This window comes from Alligator sinensis, unplaced genomic scaffold, assembly GCF_000455745.1.
Source record: "Alligator sinensis unplaced genomic scaffold, ASM45574v1 scaffold209_1, whole genome shotgun sequence".
Taxonomy (NCBI): domain Eukaryota; kingdom Metazoa; phylum Chordata; order Crocodylia; family Alligatoridae; genus Alligator; species Alligator sinensis.
Genome location: NW_005842184.1, coordinates 2,022,930 through 2,037,698, shown reverse-complemented (window position 1 = coordinate 2,037,698; position 14,769 = coordinate 2,022,930).

Here is a 14,769-nt window from a genome sequence, read left to right as displayed (position 1 = left end):
TTATAGTTTCATAGTTTCTAGGGTCGGAAGGGACCTGGGCAGATCATCTAGTCCGACCCCCTGCCATGGCAGGAAAGAGTACTGGGGGCAAACGACCCCCGCAAGATGGTCATCTAACCTCCTCTTAAACCCCCAGGGTGGGAGCCTGCACCACCTCACTTGGAAGCTGGTTCCAGACCCTAGCCGCCCTGACCGTGAAGTAGCGCCTCCTGATGTCCAACTTAAACCTTCCCTCCGCCAGCTTGTGACCGTTATTCCTGGTCACTCCTGGCGGCGCTCGGGGGAACAGGGACTCCCGCAGTGCCTGTTGATCCCCCCTGACTAGTTTATAGCAGGCCACAAGATTCCCCCCTCAGCCTTCTCTTCTGGAGGCTGAACAGGTTCAGGTCCCGTAACCTTTCCTCATAGGACCTGCCCTGCTGTCCCTTGATCATGCGAGTGGCCCTCCTCTGGACCCTCTCGATGCTGTCCACATCCCTCTTAAAGTGCGGCTCCCAGAACTGGACGCAGTACTCCAGCTGCGGCCTGACCAGTGCCGCATAGAGGGGGAGGATCACCTCCTTGGTCCTGCTTGAAATGCATCTGTGGATGCACGACAAGGTACAGTTGGCCTTCCTAGCCGCCTCCCCACACTGCCGAGCCATGTTCATCTTGGAGTCAATAATGACTCCAAGATCCTTTTCCACCTCCGTGCTGACTAGAGGGGAGTTCCCCAGCCTGTAGGTATGGTGCTGGTTGTTCCTCCCCAGGTGCATCACCTTGCACTTGTCTGTGTTGAACCCCATCCTGTTCTCCTCTGCCCATCCTTGTAACCTGTCAAGGTCCGACTGTAGCCTGTTGCTCCCTTCTATTGTGCCCACATCCCCCCACATCTTGGTATCATCAGCAAATTTGAACAGGGTGCTTTGCACCCCCTCATCCAAATCACTGATGAAGATGTTGAACAGGGCGGGGCCAAGGACCGAGCCCTGCGGGACCCCACTGCCCACGTCCTTCCAGGCCGAGAAGGACCCATCCACTACCACCCTCTGGGTGCGGCTCTCTAGCCAGTTGGCGACCCATTGGACTGTGTGGGTGTCTACGCCACAGTCCCCCAGTTTCCTAATGAGAACGGGGTGAGAGACAGTGTCGAAAGCCTTCCGGAAGTCCAGGAAGACTATATCCACTGCTACCCCTGCATCCAATGATTTAGTGACCTGATCGTAGAAGGCCACCAGGTTGGTCTGACATGACCTGCTGCTGATGAACCTGTGCTGGTTGCCCCTGACCATGCATTTCCCTGCTGGCCCCTCCTGGATGTGTGCCAGAATAATTTTCTCGAACAGCTTGCCCTTCATAGAGAAGCAGGGCTAGAAGGGAGCTCCACAGGTCGTCTAGTCCAGTCCCCTGGCTGAGGCAGGTTTGTGCTTGACTAAACCATCCCAGCCAAGTGTCTGTCCAACCTGCTCTTGAAACTTCCAAGGATGGAGGCTCCAAAGCTCCTCGGGGCAGCCTGATCCCGTGCCGGACCACCCTCGGGGTCACAAAGTTCCTCCTACTTTCTAGCCTAAATTTCCTCTGCTGCAGCTTGAGGCCATTGCTCCTAGTCTTTCCCTTATGGCCCATTTTCACCTTCTCCATAATCCCCCCTTAGGAAGTTGAAGGCTGTTATCAAATGCCCACTCAGGTCTTCTCTTCTCCAAACTAAATCACCCTAACTAGACAAACTGCCCTTGATTTGCAGGTGACACTCCTATTAAAACAACCCCAGATGCTGTTGGCTTTTTTGGTAGCAAGAGCACACTGTTGGCTCATATTCAGCTTATGGCCCACTGTAACGCCCAGGTCCTTCTCTGCAGAGCTGCAGCCCAGCCAGTCACCCCCCAGTCTGCATTTCTGCATGCAGTGATTCTTCTCAAGTGCTGGACTTTGCACTTGTCTTCGTTGAATCTCATCTGATTAACTGCAGACCATTTCTCCAGTCTACCCAAGTCATTCCAGATCCTAGTTTTTCCCACCTTTGAATCAGACAATTTGATGTTGTCTGCAAAACAAGACAAAACTAGACTCGCCGGGGGAGGGGGCTGCAGGAAGACGAGGAGACGCCATCAGGGCAAGGGGTGCAAAGGTAAGTAATGGGGGTCTTGCCATCAGGGCAAGGGGTGCAAAGGTAAGTAACAGGGGTCCTGATGGTCTGGCTAATCAGGGGGTGGGGGGGCACACAGTCTTGCAAGGCCTTAAATGCCTGTACACCAATGCTCGTAGCATGGGGAACAAACAGGAGGAACTCGCCCTCAGAATAGCTAGTTCAAATCCAGATGTCGTAGGGTTAACAGAGACATGGTGGGACTCGTCCCATGACTGGGCAGTTAACATTAGGGGCTATAGGCTGTACAGGCGGGATAGAGAAGGCAGGAAAGGGGAGGGGGGGTGGCACTTTATGTCAAGGAGCACTACACATCCTCTGCCAGCAGTATGGGGTCAGGGGAAGGGCGAGCTGAAGTGCTCTGGGTCAAGATCCAGGGGGGGCAAGGCGAGAGGGATTTGACGGTGGGGGTCTATTACAGACCCCCCAATCAGGAGGAGGAGCTGGACAGGGAATTTTCAGGCCAGCTTGCGGAGACACTAAAAGCAAGGGATGTAGTTGTCATGGGCGATTTTAATTACCCGGACATCTGCTGGGAGGAGCAGTCAGCCGGGACGGACCGCTCCAGGAGGTTCTTGGCCGAGTTGCAGGACCTCCACTTGATTCAGGAGGTGCACAGTCCCACCAGAGGAGATGCTCTGCTGGACCTGGTCCTGGCCGCAGGCGACGACCTGGTAAGAGGCCTCCAGGTTCTTGACCACCTGGGCAATAGTGATCATCGCGTGCTGGAATTCACCATCCAGCGTAGAGTGTCAAGGGCCCGCAGCAAGGTGGTGGCCCTAGACTTCAGGAGGGCCAACTTCAGTGAGATGAGGAGATTAGTGGGAGAGGAACTGGGGTCCTTGAGGGCAGAGGAACTCAGCGTCCAAGAGGAGTGGTCGTTCCTTAAGGAAACGATACTCGGGGCCCAAGGGGTGTCCATCCCGACAAGAAGCAAGGCGGGCAGGAGTGTCCAAAAGCCCCCCTGGCTCACCAAGGGTGTCCGGGAATGCCTGCTTGCCAAAAGGGTGGCGTACGCCCGGTGGAAGGGGGGTGTAATCTCCAAAGAGGAGTATACCTCCTCTGCTCGGGCCTGCAGGCGGGCTGTTAGGAAGGCCAAGGCGGAGATAGAGCTCGGATTAGCGTCCAGGATTAAGGATAACAAAAAGTCCTTTTTCAAATATATTGGGAGGATGAAGAAGGCGCCGGGTAATGTGGGGCCCCTGCAGGATATGCGGGGCAATCTGGTGGTTGCGTCAGAGGATAAAGCGGACCTCTTTAACCAATTCTTCACCTCCGTTTTCTTGTGCAGGGACCGGGACTTCCCTGCTGTGATAGAAGCCGGACGCGAGGGGATCGCCTTCAGACCTCAGGTTGGGGAGGACCGGGTTAGAGAGCTTCTGGAGGGGCTGGACGCGTTCAAGTCAGCGGGTCCGGATGCTCTCCACCCCAGGGTGCTGAGGGAGCTGGCTGGGGTTATTGCAGGGCCCCTGGCACGGCTCTACGAGCGATCGTGGTGCTTGGGCCAGGTGCCAGACGATTGGAAGGTAGCTAATGTGGTCCCCATCTTCAAAAAAGGGAAAAGGGAGGACCCGGGCAATTATAGGCCCGTCAGTCTTACCTCAATCCTGGGGAAGCTCTTTGAGAAGATCATCAAGGAGCACATTTGTGATGGGCCGGCATCCGAGATGATGCTCAGGGGCAATCAGCATGGATTTATTAGGGGGAGATCATGTCAGACCAACCTGATTGCCTTTTATGATCAGGTCACAAAGGCCATGGATGCAGGTGTCGCGGTGGATGTAGTCTTTCTGGACTTCAGCAAGGCCTTTGACACCGTCTCTCACCCCATCCTAATTAGTAAACTAGGCGACTGTGGCATAGATGCCTACACGGTCAGATGGATTGCAGATTGGCTGAAGGGTCGCACTCAGAGGGTGGTGGTGGATGGATCATATTCGACTTGGGGGGAGGTGGGTAGTGGAGTCCCTCAGGGCTCGGTCCTGGGCCCTGCGCTGTTCAATGTCTTCATCAGCGATCTTGATGTTGGGGTGGAGAGCAACCTGTTTAAATTCGCTGATGACACCAAAATTTGGGGGGAGGTGAGCACGCTAGCAGGGAGAGAGAGATTGCAGAAGGATCTGGATAGGTTACAGGGGTGGGCAGACAGGAACAGGATGCGTTTCAATACGGACAAGTGCAGGGTGCTGCACTTGGGTAGTAGGAACCAGCAGCACACTTATAAGATGGGGAGCTCCCTACTTGAGAGCACGGAGGCGGAAAGGGATCTTGGTGTCATTATTGACTCCAAGATGAACATGGGCCGACAATGCGAGGTCATGGTTGGCAGGGCTAACCGGACCTTGTCGTGCATCCACAGGTGCATCTCGAGTAGAGCCAGGGAGGTGATCCTCCCCCTCTATGCGACGCTGGTCAGGCCGCAGCTGGAGTATTGTGTCCAGTTCTGTGCGCCCCATTTCAGGAGGGATGTGGACAACATGGAGAGGGTCCAGAGGAGGGCCACCCGCATGATCCGGGGACAACAGGGCAGACCCTACAGTGAGAGACTGCGGGACTTGAACCTATTCAGCCTCCACAAGAGAAGGCTGAGGGGGGACCTGGTGACCGTCTATAAACTCACTAGGGGGAACCAGAAGGGTTTGGGGGAGACGCTGTTTCCCCTAGCCCCTGCTGGCATAACAAGGAATAATGGGCACAAGTTGATGGAGAGGAGGTACAGATTGGACATCCGAAAAAACTACTTCACAGTCAGGGCGGCTAGGAGCTGGAACCAACTTCCAAGGGAGGTGGTGCTGGCCCCTACCCTGGGGATCTTTAAGAAGAGGCTGGATACTTACCTGGCTGGACTCATTTGAGTCCCGTTTTTGTTTTTAGGGTGGGTGGTTTTGTTTGTGTTTTTGGGTTGTTCTCCCGCCCTGGCGGGGGGTCGGGCTAGAAGATCTATTAGGTCCCTTCCGACCCTGAAACTATGAAACTATGAAACTATGAAAACAGCTCAACATACTCTCAATTCCATCATCCAAATTGTTCATGAAGATATTAAAGAATTGCGAACCCAGGCCAGGCTGACTCCTGGGGAGCCCCACTTGAGACCTCCTCCCAACTAGACATGACGACATACATATGAGACCTGGTGCTACCTGTGGGGGCCGAGGGTGGACCGAGGAACGGGAATCCTCGGGAACGCTAGCTGGGGTTGCGGCTGCGATCCCGTAATGGGAAGATGGGTACTCTCTATTACCGGAGCGGAATTAGGCACAGACGGGACACGCATCAATTGGAAAAAGAGATGGCTTTACTTACACTGTAGAGTCGTATACAGCGCAGGCGAGAAGTGACTTCACACTTCAATCGTAGTTGCAACAATTCTAATCTCTAGTCGCTAATCGAGGAGCTCTTGTAGACCGGGTACCTCAGGTCTAACTCGGGCATGCAACACGGAGGATACGTCGTAAGGCTTCGACGACGGGGAGTCGTTGGCAGGTGATCAAACTGCCGGAGTTCCACTCCAGGGGGAATCGTGGAGTTCTCCAACTAGGGCGGAAACACCCCTAACCTTGTATACAGCTAGCGAGCCAATTGCCAGCCGCCATGTGAGAATAATTTAACATCGGCCAATCGTGTTATGCAAATCTGCATATCCTCGGCGGGAACTCTGTCCACGCCGGAACTCTTTACCATGCCGAGACTTCTTCTGCCTTACCGTGCCTTGTGCTGGAAAGTTCTAGTGTGTCGAGGCACTGATCCAAATCAGCTCTGACACTACCGTGCGGGTAGACAACAACATGAGTGCCTGGCTGGGAGCCTCTGCGACCGGGGAAGATTTGTCTAAATATAACTCAGGCTGCAGACCTGTCATTTGCTAAGCATGAGCAGGACTGATGCCAAGGACCTGTACATACCCAGATATTAGCTTGCCCTGCTGAAACAAAACTGCACAAGCCCCCAGTGTCTAAACTGGAACCCCATTTAGCGAAGACCTTGCCAATGCCAGCACTTCCTAGCCTGGCAGGCCCTGCCCAGACATCCCACCCGGGGGTGGCCAAGAGCCTGGGGCAGCCTCTGCCAACCCTGAGCCTCCCTCCTGCACCTGCTTCCTCTCCTTCAGGCTCTGGGAACGATGCACCCTCACAAACCAACCCATCCCCTCCACAGCCGAAAATGAGCCAGGCCAACAATGCACCACGGTGACCGACAACCCAGCTACGACACTCTTAGGGCTAAGGAAGGGAAGGAGAAAGAGGCACAGCTCCAGTCCCACAGACCCGGAGGACTCTTCTCATCGTAGCACTTGGCTATGTGAACCCCCGCTGCAACACGGGGCTGCAAGGACAGCAGCTGCAGAGATACCCTCCTGGAGCCCTGCACCCCAGCCCGGGGAGATGTGCTGGGGGACTGCAGCCCTCAGGATGCCTGCAGGTCAACTGGACAAGCAACCTCCTCGAGCGAGAGCTGTAAGCTGCGGTCTCCGCTTGTGTTCCTCTCGTCTCTACTGATGTATTTTGGGGACTAACATTTGTGCTGCAGCATAATGTCTCACAGGCATACTTATAGCCATTTAAAAAATATATTTAATTAATTAATCCAGCTCATCAAAACCAGATTTAACATTCAGCAATATACCCAATCCCCCAAAATATACACAGGCATAATTTATCTTCTATGAACAGTGCCACCACAACCCAGATCACTGTCCACAGGAGTCCTGGGGTCCCCTCTTCTTCCCCCCTCAGCCTCCAACCATCTCCTCATGTTTCTGATGATGCCAAGCCCCCGTGTCCCTCCATCTCCATACAATTCACCCCCTCCTTTTCCCCAGAACTCTGCCTAATACACGTCTTATCATCTTCTACTCATCTCTGCTTTTTAAATTTTAAATATATTCAAAATTTATTCTTATGCATTAGCTCAGAGAATTTGCACTGTAATATTCAAAAAGGTTTCTTGCATTAGCTTCGAGCATCAAGGACAATAGAAAGTCCTTTTTCAGATATGTGGGGAGCCGGAGGAAAAGCAGGGGCAACGTTGGACCCCTGCAGAACCAGATGGGGCAACTGACAACTGACGCCCAGGAAAAAGCCAGCCTATTAAATGGGTACTTTGCGTTGGCCTTTCATCAGTCCCATGGGACGCCCATGCCTGCTACGGGACAGGGAAGTCCGGGTGAGGGTGATCCCCTGCCCTCCATTAATGCTGACTTTCTGAAGGAACATCTTGAGAAGCTGGATACCTTCAAGTCAGCCGGCCCTGACAATCTTCACCCCAGGGTACTCAAGGAGCTGGCGAGCATCATAGCCCAGCCTCTAGCACGGATCCTTGAAAACTATTGGTGCTCTGGTGTAGTGCCCGAAGACTGGAAGAAGGCCAGTGTGGTGCCTATCTTCAAGAAAGGGAGGAAAGTGGATCCGGCTAACTATAGGCCCATCAGCCTGACTTCTATCCCGGGGAAGATCTTAGAAAAGTTTATTAAAGAGGCCATCCTTAATGGACTGGCTGACGCCAACATCTTAAGGGATAGCCAGCACAGGTTTGTTGCGGGTAGGTCTTGCTTGACCAATCTCATTTCCTTCTACGACCAGGTGACCTATCACCTGGACAAGGGAGAAGAGATTGATGTCATATATCTTGACTTCAAAAAAGCCTTCGATCTGGTGTCCCATGATCGCCTCTTGGAGAAACTGGCCAATTGTCGCCTTGGGTCCTCCACGATCCACTGGCTGGAAAATTGGCTCCGGGGTCGGACCCAGAGGGTAGTAATCGATGGAAGTCACTCATCGTGGTGTCCTGTGACCAAGTGGGCGGACGAGAATCTGATGGTGTTCAACGCCGATAAATGCAAGGTTCTCCACCTTGGGAAAAAAAACCCGCAGCATCCTTATAGGCTCAGCAGTGCTATGTTGGCTAGCACTATGGAAGAAAGAGACTTGGGGGTCATCATTGACCACAAGATGAACATGAGCCTGCAATGCGATGCGGCGGCTAGTAAAGCGACCAAAACGCTGGCTTGCATCCATAGATGTTTCTCAAGCAAATCCTGGGACGTCATTCTCCCCCTGTACTCGGCCTTAGTGAGGCCGCAGCTGGAGTACTGTGTCCAGTTTTGGGCTCCACAATTCAAAAAGGATGTGGAGAAGCTTGAGAGAGTGCAGAGAAGAGCCACGCGCATGCTCAGAGGTCAGGGAAGCAGAACCTACGATGACAGGCTGAGAGCCCTGGGGCTCTTTAGCCTGGAAAAGCGCAGGCTCAGGGGTGATCTGATGTCCACCTACAAGTTTATCAGGGGTGACCAGCAGTATCCGGAGGAACGTTTGTTCACCAGAGCGCCCCAAGGGATGACAACTAGGTCGAATGGTCACAAACTACTACAAGACTGTTTCAGGCTGGACATAAGGAAGAACTTCTTTACTGTCCGAGCCCCCAAGGTCTGGAACAGCCTGCCACCGGAGGTGGTTCAAGCACCTTCATTGAACATCTTCAAGAGCAAACTGGATGCTTATCTTGCTGGGATCCTATGACCCCAGCTGACTTCCTGCCCTTCGGGCAGGGGGCTGGACTTGATGATCTTCCGAGGTTCCTTCCAGCCCTAAAGTCTATGAAATCTATGAATCTATGAATTTTCTGGTTTGGAGGCAGGAGGAGATTCTGTTTAGCAGATTTAAAAGATTTCCATCAGATTTCCTAGTAAGCATCTTTTCCCCTGCAGAACACAAACTTGACAGGACAATGTTTCTACTAGCAAAGCTTCTTCCCAAATTTTTTGAAACCAGTTCACTTGTAAGTTCAAAAAGCAGAGACAGACAACTTGTGCAACAGTTGAAGAAAGCTAAAGGCTTCCTATACACCTGCTCCTATGCAGTTTAATTAGAAAATGTTGGAGCAGACTCAATTAATCTAATTAGAACACTTTAGCATCATGACAGTGTCATGTGTATCAGCCCTTGTGGGTTTAAAAATGGTGCTGGGGCACATTAATCAAAGCTTGTCAAATGAGCTTTACTTAAAGTGTCCCAGAGCCATTTTTAAACCCACAGGGGCTTAATACATGTGACTCTGCAGCATTTTAATTAAAGCAACTATCTGGGAACTGCTCTAATTAAAACGCCCCCCTTCCCCAAAGCACTTGTATAGGCACCCAGTGTCAGGATTTACTTCCTGTAAAAGCACAGCTGCCCACCCGGAAAGAACAACCCACAGACTTTGTTTTCATGCTGCAAGAAATGGCTCAAAAGGAGAAACAGGACCCCTAGACCACAGCCAGTGACCACAAACTGTGATGCCGGTGAAGCACAGTCGCTAGACTTTTCCATTTTTATAAAATAACCTGAAATATTCATCAAGCACTCACAGAATACAGCTCAGAATTACCCAAACTGCAAAGAAAGCCACATATCCTCAGCAATTTTCATTTCAAAATGAACAAAGGCTGCCCACATCCTCAGAGCTAAGCACAAGGCAGCCCTGGCCACTGGCCTTTTGGAGAGGCTGTCCACGGTGCCTGCCATCTCGCATCTCCTCTCACCTGACTCCCCGGCCTCCTGCTTGGCCCCAGCTGAGCTTTCCACGCAGCCGTGCCGGTCCAGAGAGGAAAGAAGGAGCAAATGTCCTGGTTCAGGAAGAATCAGGCTTCGGCCTCACACGAATCATTGGGAGTCCAGCACTTGTTGAATTTTAAGTTCATGCATAAATGCTTTCCCCATTAGAGGAAGCCCTGAGTAGCTATTCAGGAGCCTTCCTGGACAACAGCCTTGACCAGGCTGGGACAGAAATGGTTGGGTTTCAAAGGGCAAACCTAGCACCCAATGAATCTGCGACACGGGCTCTGACCAGAGAGTTGCTTTTCTTCCAGTATGCTTTGCACAACATTTTTCACAAGCATCCCTTTCTCCATCATACAGACTGACTTGACTGTCGGCAGAGGGAGGCCTGGGGCAGTCATTAGGCGCAGAGCTCAGCATGCAGCGGCTGGGGTCGAGCCGTCTATTGCCAGGAGAGGTCTGGAGCCAGGGAGCGGGAGGTTGCTGCACGTCTCTACATATCACTGGACAGCAGCAGCAGGATGACTTACTCTTCAAAAGCCCGGGGAAAATGTGTAGAAAGAAAAACTGTTGTTACAAAGGAGTTCAGCGCGGGAGATGCGTGCTCCAGGTCCTTGGCAGACAGCAGTACAATGCCATGAGAAGTTCAGTGAATTAAAAATGCTTTACACAAAAGGTATTACACCCATCAGTAGTTAACTCCATTATTCCATTTTGAATCTCATTATGCTGGATAATGATGAATTAATCGCTAGACTGGAAGTTGAAGGTTGCCTAGGAACCAGTGATTGTGACCCGATTCTAGTGCCATCAAGGCAAACGGAGGACAGTCCCAGCAGAAATTCCTGGTGCTTCAGGAGCTAATTTTCCAAAGCTGAGGAAACATGAACAGAACTAAGGGGGATTAAAACATCAGAAAGAAAACTATAAAAGAAAACAGGGAATTCTTAAAGAGCTGCTTGGCCCAAAAGTTAGATTTCTGCTCTTAAAAAAAGGAGGACAACTTTTGCCAAAGTCCTGGTCAAGTGAAGGCAGCCATTAAAAATAAAGAGGTGATATATGCTAAGTGGAAAATGTAAAACAGGCAGAACTTGATCTAAACTGGTCACTGTGAAGTGCAGACATTTGATACAGGAAGCCGAAGGAAGCAGGGAAGGGTTCATGGCTGGCAGCATTGAGGGCAGTAAAAAGGTTTTTCTTTGTTTTTTAAACACATCAGGAACAAAACCTCTTCTAAGAATGGTATAGTCCCATTACTAGATGAAGAGGGTAAAACTGTAAATAATGATGATAATATTTCTGTTTGTATTTGAAAAAAAAAAGCAGCAGGGTGATGTACTTGCATCACAGGAAGTCAAAGTAATGTCCAGTCCATCAGCAACCCAGGTGAGTGTAAAACATTTGCCAAGGATAAGCATTTCAAAGTCAGCAGGTCTGGGGAATTTGCATCGTACAGTCATTAAGGAGAGCGCTGGCCCATTGATCTTCATTTTCAGTGAAATGGAGTACTGGGGACTGTTGTGCCGATATTCAAGACAGGCATGAAGAATGGCCTGGGCTACTCCAGGCCAGTTAGCCTGGTATCAGCTCAGGACAAAATAAAGGGTAAAGTTGCTACATAATAATTAAACTGAGACAGAATTAAGGATAGAAAAATTAAACTTAGAGGCAAACAACATTTTGTGGAAGACAGATTTCCTCTTCCGGCAACACCAGTTACATTGATGAAGGTAAGAGGGAGCTGGAACATGCTCAGACTTTTGTAAGACATTTCACTTAGCACTCCGCAGTATTTATTAAAAACGGAATACAGTATCATGAGTGAGCATGCTAATGGATCGAGCACTGGCTAACGAAGCGAACTACAAGTAGTGGCTGTCGATGGGGGATCACCAGTGGGGTTCTGCACCGATCAATGCCAGGCCTGCCACTATTCAGGCCTTCCATAATTGTCAGGAAGTCAACATAAAAACCATTGCAGAGAAAGTAAATGAGAAAGACCACTGGAGAATCACAGAGTGACCAGGATCATTTGGTCACCGGGCCCAAAGACAATGCATTTTAAACTGACCCGTAGCAGCTACCTGTGTGCACAAGCAATAGGCCCACACGAACAGAAGGGGACTCCACCTAGAAAGCGGCGACTCCAAAAAGGACCTAAGGATCACAGCAGACAAGAGACTCAGTGTGAGCTCCCAGCATGGCCACAGCCAGGAAGCACCAGTGAAATCCTTGCCGTATAAACCGGGGAGCAGAGGGGTGATGTGAGCCTGCACTGGTGAGACCGTACTGGACTGCTGCATGCACGTTTGTTCCCCTCATTTTAAAAAGGTTGTTAAAAAAAAGGCAATATTAGTTCCAGAACTGGAGAAAATCTCTTACAGCGGGGGGCATACAGAGCTCCAACGGATGGATGTCCACGTGCCTCTGCGGGGAGAAAGTGCTGGCTATCAGAGGTGTCTGCATGGCTGAGTAAGGTATAAGGCAGGGCAGATTTGCACCTGATAGACTAAATCAGAGATGCAGAGCAAAAGCTTTTGTAAGCAGTGGCTGACTTCATCAGACGCTGCAAAGGCAATGCAGGATGCAAAGCTGCCGCACAGAAAGCAGGGATCAGACTACAAAGGGTAGGGAAGTGGGGCACTGCTGGGAGAGGTGAAGAGGAGGGGTAGGAGAGACAAAAACAAAGCAGCTGACCCAGGGAGTGGCAGAGGGCTTATAAAAAGCAATCCACGGAGTGGGATAAGAGCGTGCGGTCTCAGTTTAGACTGCACTTCACACAAATAATCTCTCGTTCTACAATTTCACATTCGAGTTTCTAATGCTCTGTTGCCAAAGAGCAGCCGGTCTGAAGTCAGTGATGTGCATGGAGGGAGCGGAGCAGTAGAGCCACGCGACACAGCGCTGCGCCGGGGCTCGTCACTACCTGCGCGCTTCTGGCTCCGATTCTGGCATTGGCACACCCAGAGCCGGCACGGGGCTGCATGGCTGGGCCCAAAGGCATGATGAAGACCTGCCAACAGACGTGATCTAAACAGAGGCAAGGAACAAGTTCAAAGCGTGAATAATTAACTACCAGAACTGTAGCAAAACCCCAGTTCTTCTCTTTTTTTTTTTTTAATTTAAAAATACATTCCCTCCCCTTCCCCTAACCATTTCTGACTTTCCCTCTGCCCTCTCTATCCCTTAGAAGTGATTACAAGTAGTAGTAGGTAAGCTACTTGTAAGCTTACTACAGCTATACTACGAAGATAAGTTCTTGTATGCTGTTATTGTAATAAGCCCCTTTTTAGATTGCAAATAGTGTTCTGTTATGTTTGTATTGATTTTTACTGTTTTATATTGTATTATATTGTATTCCTATCATTTTTTGCATTGATTTTTATTGTTTCATATTAATACTGTGTGGTTTAGGCCTGTGTCTGCAAAGTGATGTCAAGTTAACGTCAAACCTCCACCTCGTGTCCCCTGCCCTATATAATACTCATACCTACCCCTCCCATGTAAATTGGTTTTCCTCGAATGCCTGAAGAAAGAGTGAATTGATGAGTGAAACACAATGATAGCAGGACCCTCTACTAAATCACCCCACCATCAACACCAATATCTGGACCAGCGACCCAGCCATGGGAACCACCCCCCCCATTCAAGAAACAAAAGACGAGGCAACCAACCATTGTGCCAGGCTGCACACGCTTGGTATGAACATCTGGAAACCTCTGGAGCAGGGCTGACCTTGCCTGGACAGGCCCTCCCCATAGGAGATCACAGGTAGTCTGCCCCATAAACAGGGGTAGAGAAGACTGACTCCTGGGTCTCCTTGCCATCGTCACCTGCTCCATGTCACGCTGCCTATCAACCCAGAGGCCCTGCTGGCGACCCCCTCTGGACAACGCCTGCAGGAGAAAGACCCCGACTGGCCATCGAGGACCCCTCCCAGCCTGGACAGGTAGCTATCACCCCCACCCCCTCTCCAACCAAGGACTTGGACTCTGCTTCTCTTCCCATTGTGGACTCCAACCTGTCCACCGAGTCTTTCTCCTGCTGCCATCGTGTGAGTGTGTGTGGGAGTGCTCATGTGAGTGTGTGTGGGAGTGCTTGCGTGGTGGTGTGCAGGGTGACTCTGAGTGCTTACAGAAGCTCAGGCTCATGGTCTAACTCATGGCACTTCACTTAGAGTGCCATGAGTTAGAGCATCCCCCTGACCCAACAGACCTGTTGTTACGTCTCAGCTCTGTATTCTTGGGGAACCCTGGTACAGGATGCAGTCTGTCTGACTCACAAAGGACTCACCCCCCTCCCCTCCTCTACCTAAACGAAACTGATTAAGATGCAGTGAGAGACGCACCTAAGACCCTCACCAGATAAGGGTGACGAGTGAATCAACTGCCCTAGGTCTCATTTACATGAGAGATGGAAAACAGAAAGCCTGAAGCAGAGACTGCAGTGAATTCTGGGACCAGAGAAGCAGGAGAGCGCTGCATGATGGGGAATCTGTGCTTCCAATGTTAATCAACCCATGTTCACACACACCCAGCTCAGCATTTATCAGACCAGTTCTAATCTGGATTTACTAAGGACTTTTCCCCCCCAGACACACACACACAGCTCTAAGTTTAATAGGCATCTCGGGCCGTACATTCCCCGGTCCCACTATGGGAGGCCTATTTAAACTTGATTGACTAAAACTCGGTTGCCGGGTTAGGGAATGCTGAGGCAAGAGACCGAGTCAGAGGGGGTATGGGCAACATTTGAACAATGGTTAAGGGTTCATCACAGCATCCAGCCTGCTGGAGCCCTAATCCCAGGTGTTGTCATATCTTTCCCGAGACGACTGGTGGGAGTCCTCTCCACAAAAGGTTATGAGCACCCCAATAATTGTTTTAAGTCTGTTAAAAGACTATAGTAAGATCTGGAAAAGTCATGCTAAGCTGAGGCTTGTGCACAACAAGTAAAAATCCAAAATCCTGATGCTGCAAGCTATCTATTGTTCCTGAAGAAACCATGAGATATCCCATCAGTATATCTGCCACCCATAGGAATTTCAAGCTGGCTCCCAAGTATTTGGGTTACTCCCTAATCTTAAGTGTTTCCTGATTATCAATCAGT